This window comes from Vollenhovia emeryi, unplaced genomic scaffold (genome assembly GCF_000949405.1).
Source record: "Vollenhovia emeryi isolate VEMERY1.0 unplaced genomic scaffold, V.emery_V1.0 DF940166.1, whole genome shotgun sequence".
In the NCBI taxonomy this organism is placed as follows: domain Eukaryota; kingdom Metazoa; phylum Arthropoda; class Insecta; order Hymenoptera; family Formicidae; genus Vollenhovia; species Vollenhovia emeryi.
Window position 1 is genome coordinate 2,371 of NW_011966200.1, and position 5,876 is coordinate 8,246.

General features: G+C 36.1%; 1 long non-coding RNA gene across 2 annotated transcripts; it reads left to right on the plus strand.

Moving 5' to 3' along the window:
- Positions 1 to 1,928: 1,928 nt before the first annotated feature.
- On the plus strand, positions 1,929 to 4,591 carry LOC105556259. Of its 2 annotated transcripts, none has more exons than XR_001008544.1 (3): positions 1,929 to 2,298; positions 2,674 to 2,814; positions 3,170 to 3,759. It is a non-coding gene; the product is annotated as an uncharacterized LOC105556259 (long non-coding RNA). The 2 variants fall into 2 exon arrangements; XR_001008543.1 differs by lacking the exon at positions 3,170 to 3,759 and adding an exon at positions 4,429 to 4,591 and having other exon boundaries at positions 1,930 to 2,298.
- Positions 4,592 to 5,876: the final 1,285 nt, after the last annotated feature.

Consider the following 5,876-nt stretch of genomic DNA (forward strand, 5'->3'; position numbering starts at 1 on the left):
ACATATTTCAAGATAGGGTCAAGGTGAACTAACCTGCTATGTAATCCAGACATCGTTTTAAATCAGCTCTTTCCACAGAGCGAGAAAGATCATACTTTCTGTAGAAAGAGATCTGAATTCTTTTTACTTATTGAAAGAAACTGGAGAAGGCTCCATTTTTATGAAATAAACAGCTTTACGGTATAATATGGTAAATATTTAGATTAGGTCAGCCCCCGCAAATGACCTTGACCTTGACATAGTTTGTCAAGGTCTCCACATCAGCTTTTTACCCTTCCCTTCATAATCATTAGATCTAACCTTTCCCAAACCGTGTAAGGTGTGGAGTGGATCTCACTTCACGTGGAAAGTCAAAACCCAAGTGGAACAGTACAACGGTGGAAGTATGTAGCGTGGAGACAGTATGTTCCTCCTCCGCCCCTTCGGGGGACCCCACTTCATTAAGATATTACCTTACCCAAACCATGTCTGAGGTATGGAGTGGATCTTGCTTCACGTAGAAAGTTGCAAATTCATGTGGAATCGTATATGTAGGTAAAGTATATGCTTACAATTAGATGGGAGGACAGGTATAAAATTTAGAGTCCATCATTTTTCATCAAGTGCGGACGTAAATATGTTAGTAACTTTACAATTTGCCAAATAACTTTTTCGTGATGCAAAAACTACGTTCTACATTTTTAACTCTTACTTTTACGCGTAAAATCATCTTGGTTGCATTGTATTATATTACATATACTAAAACTCACATAATAATATCACTCTGTATACGAACTATCTTCACAGGTCTAGGAATATCTACATCTCAAATAAAAACCGTAACGTAACTTTAATCAACTTTTCCAATGTTTCAATCATTGTCGTCACATAAGAGTCGAGTTATAAAATATAGGCATACGTGTGAGCACTGTGGTTGCTGGGCTCGAATTGATTTGTTAGTCATGTCTTAGGAACAATACAAGGTGATATTGCGACTATACAGTTTTGATTACACAGTCATATATTACATTTAAATATTCGGTGTCTGTTTGAAAATTTAACGTGTTATCGGTTTCCTTGATAAAAAATATTTCGACAATTTCTCTTTTTCTCCTGAGGCGCTCGCTATGCAAAATTCTTGGTTTCAACCAATTGAACTCGTGATCATGTAATACACGGTGTGCACTACACACAGAGTGACAGCTTTCGTCTTTTTTTATGTCATTTCTATATTCTTTAATTCTGGTCAGTAGGTGTCGTTTCTTACGAATATTTACTGTAATATTAAAAGCTATTAATATCTGTAAAATCTACTTAAAAATGCATAAGTGTATTTAAAAAGGTTACGTTTTTGAGACCCAATATATAATACTTGAATTTTTTATTATACCCTTAAAAGTTTTCTAAAATAATTATATGTAATCTATAAACTGAATAAGAACCAATAAAAACAGGACCAATAAAAAAATTTGGTTACCGTGATGACAGACTTACAGATGATTCCAATATGACGCTTTACAAAGTTTGTTTTCGAAATTGTGTTGAAATTGCTTTATGCTTATGATACCTTCTAAGATTTACCATTTCGAAAATGGTCGCATTTAGGATACTAAATAACAATTAATGAGCCCACTTTGTAATTCTGTTACAGCTTGTGCATGTTCTACTTTGCGACAAACAGGATGTTGACGTCTTCAATGTGCAATTTTTCTTTTTTCAATATATCTCACAAATTACAATTCTACGTAAAAAAGCAAAAACCATATTTTGCATACGTTAAATATATCTTTGCATGTGTATATATATATATATATATACAATTAAATAAGCGGAATATACCCACACGCAAAGCGATGTTTTATTGTAGAACAGAAGAGTTAAGAATCTTAAATGTTTTATTAAAAGTTACGTAAATTCTGTTGATATAGATAAAACAGATAAAACATACAGAAAAAGATACACTTAAGGTCGCTCGGAGTAAAACCGCGTTAGTCATCGAGTAGTAGTAGAGAGTGTTACGTCCATTTATTAAATGTACCTACTTGTAAATAAGTTCCATAAAGAATGTGTGTAATAATCGTATAATAATTTCAAGCTTCTAGATTTCTGACACATAGAATATATAATATACACGTCACACATTTTCTTTGTATACAATACGTATACGCATACAATTGATGCATTATTAATTATAAAAAAATGCATATGTTGGAAAATTGCGTATATCTTATTGTAACGTAGTAAAACATGATATTGTTTCATTTATATGGTCTTCTCGTGATTAATTGAATCGGTGGAAGGGCCTGGAAATAAAAAGAAGCAAGTATACTTTCGTTTATGTTTTATATCAATTTTAAAATGCAGAGAACATTAAACGTTAGTTTTAATAAAGTCCAGCAGATATTTTTTTCAAAGGATTGAATAATTCAGTGACATACAACTGTTTTCAGTGATAATGCACTGATTGACGTTCAAAGAATATGTATAAAGGCGTGTAGGCAAGGCATTGTCTAAACCAATAGGTACCAACAGTGCGTCGAAAAGCAATAAAATAGTCAATGTGTAATAACATTAATTACACTTAAAAAAATATAATATAATATTCCAAAAAATATTTTCCTATTAAAAATGACTAGTGAATTCTATTCTTACTACTTTTTAAAAAACTAGTCACTGAAAAAACATTTGTTACAGTTTGATAGGACTGACATCATCAATTCGCAGACGCAGAATGTTGCAGCAAAACATGGTGGTTGTAAAGAACGCTGTGAAGCGTTATGGGAAAGAAGAGTTGGTGCTCGACGGATTGAATATGACGGTTTCAAACGGCTCCATGTAAGTAACCATTCTTTCTCTTGTCAGCACAAAATATTATTTTCTTCCTATCTATGTCCGTTTAGACGAATAAAGTTGTACATAACTATCCTGCATTTATCAAGTAAACTTTAGATACTCGCTATAAGAAAGAAAGCAACGCAGTGAAGATTGCACTTGCTATTTATTAATACTTGAGACTACTTGAGCGAATATTAATATTATTCCACAAACCTGAACCTACATCCAACATGTTTTTTATGGATAACTGATGCTACTTTCTTAATCTTTTTTGGAAATTGCATGAACTTTTATTGGTCACACACTTTCTCGCATACATTCACCAATCTTAGATTGTCATCTGTGTTTCACCAAGTGTGTGGCGAGCGTGGCACAGAGAAATGTGCGCTGCTTAGTAAATAAACGGTCCGAGTTCAAATCCAGCGAGGACACCGCTGGTATTCTCAGACGCCACTTCTCGAAAGAGAAGTGGCAACCACCGAGAGAATCTCGCCACACATGCCCCTTTAGCAGCTAACGAGAGGGGGACCGAGAGGATTGCCGCTATAAGCAACCAACCCGCTTGCTGGATAGGGCACTCTCTTGTCCTGAGAGGTGAGAAATCACCCTCAAAGGCGGATGATCTATTTAAAGTAGTCAACGACATAGGATCAGGCAGGCAAGGGGAAACCACCTGATTATTTTCCCAAGACAGCGCCTCATGTATGTATGACTCTTCGAGAGCCAACTCATGAGACGCCACCACGCCCTGTCAAGGGCAAAGGATTGAGAAGGAGAGATTGTCATCGTTTGCAAAAAGTAAACTCTTTGGGGATTTATAAGTATTATTATAATTTCATATGGAATTTCTGACAATGAGTCTTGTCTTTAGAATTTCTATAGCATTTAAATATATTTGTTACAAATAAAGTCTAAGAAAATATGTAGAAAGTGAGTGCCAATGTGATCCACAAAATGAACGGAACTCGGTTCTCACAATACAGAAACAAAATTTCTCTTTAATAGCATAAACGTTTCAACCCTTCTTCGGGTCTTCCTCAGTAAAACTACAATGAGATCATCGAGTGTACAGGATGAGAATATAGTAAAACTTATGATACAGATTGGTTCAACAATAATAATCAGTTACCTCGTTTAGACCGAATAAAGCATATTTTAGGGGGTCAGAGCACTATGTAACATCAAAATCATTCCTCTGTCCGCGTTAATATCAGTGAATCTCTAAATATTCCCAGACATACAGAGGACTGAATAACTCATGTCGACAGAGGGATGAATCCGAAACAATGGTGTTAAAACGACTGTGATACAGCAATATCGACCTGGTGAAACTTAATAATAATGAAGTGTGGTAAACGTGTCTTTCGTGGAAACCTGATGCTAATTGCTTCATCTTTTGTTGGAAATTGCATGAACTGTCGGTCGTCACGCATTCCCGCGTACATTAACCAATCGCTTAAATTGTCATCGTTTGCAAAATACGAAATTCTTTGGGGATTTCTAAGAATAGATATAATTTCATGTGGGATTTCTTGGTATTGTGTTTAGAATTTCTATAGCATATTTATATATTAGCTAGGTCTAAGTTCTAAGATTTTCTTGGTTTTCTGGAAGTGATGGGAAGGGTTAAGAAAGCGGGATATGGAAAAAAGGTATACCTACAGCTGCTCTGTATTGCAGGTGCGCACTCTTATATACGGGTCATTCCATATCAGATTTACAATCAAAATTTTGATTCGCCTGAAAATTTTTTTTCTCGTTCTAGAAAGGAAAAAAATAACACGTATTTTTTTTAATATGATATGTAAATTTTCCAAGTTATTGATTTTTTTATTTTTAAAGTGCAAAAAATTTTTTTTTCAATAATGCTTCTACTATTCAACGAAGAGTATAGAATACATGATTAAAATATGCCATGGGATCTACTATTAAGTCCATGCTTTGATGAAAACTCAGAAACGGTATTTAGTACTTTCTATGCAACAATTAAATAAACAAATGGAATTATCTCAAAAGGGACCTCTTTGAATTGAATCATTTTTTATGTAATTTGTTCGTTAAGTACACAGAACTCTGTGTCAAAATTTGGGAGTGGACCGTTGAATACTTTTCGAAAAAAAAATTTTTGTGTGTGACCGCGCGCTTGGAGCGCGCAACGCGAAGCATAGAGTCGAGCGCACTCAAATATTTGTAAGTGAGTCTACGATATTCCGATGAGGTTTTTATGCAGTTTTCACAAATAAAAGTCGGTAAATAATGAAAAGTCTTCTGAGAAAGAAACACTGTTTAATTCGAAAACAGTCATGTAATTTATTAACAATGCAGTTTTACATCCAGTACTTTCAAAAAAATGAAAATTGAATTGTTGAATGTTTCGCAGGTTTTTTTACTTTTTTCGAGAATTTTTTTTTTATATATGTATTTTTAAAAATATGTAAAACTGCATTGTTTATAAATTATATGACTGTTTTCGGGACTTCCGGTTGCGAGGTAAGAGCGAGTAGAGGTGCTTGATAGCGGCATAGACTTCTATAGACGGACCCTTTGTACGAGGGGTAACTGATAATCGCGGTAAGGGGATCACTCGTCTGACTTCGACTCTTTCCGGTGAGATTCGGTAATATTCGGTTCACATTTCCAATACGTGTGCACACGTCCCCTCCAATCATCCCCTCCAACTTGGAGTGGGGATGATCCGTTCGGTCACGCGCGCGCGCACGCTCGCACACAAGCAACGCGCCGTATACAGGGTGTCTGGTGCAAAAGTAGCAACTTTGGAAATAGCGGTAGATTGGGTTAAACTAAGGAGAAATATCATGTACCGAGGTACAAAGTAATAATAGTTATCGACATATAAATTTATACGTTTGAGCGAATGAGGATGCAGGAGACGGTAGGCCGGACTCGGGAGGCATTTAAGAAAATCGATCGATGAGCGGGAGGTGGAGCGACGCGCGAGATACACCGTGGTGGGAAAAAACGTAGGTGCGGCGGGGAGCGCGGCGCGGGCGGCGAGCGCGGCAGCGAGCCGCGAGCGGCGAGGAGCGCGGTGCGGGCGGCGA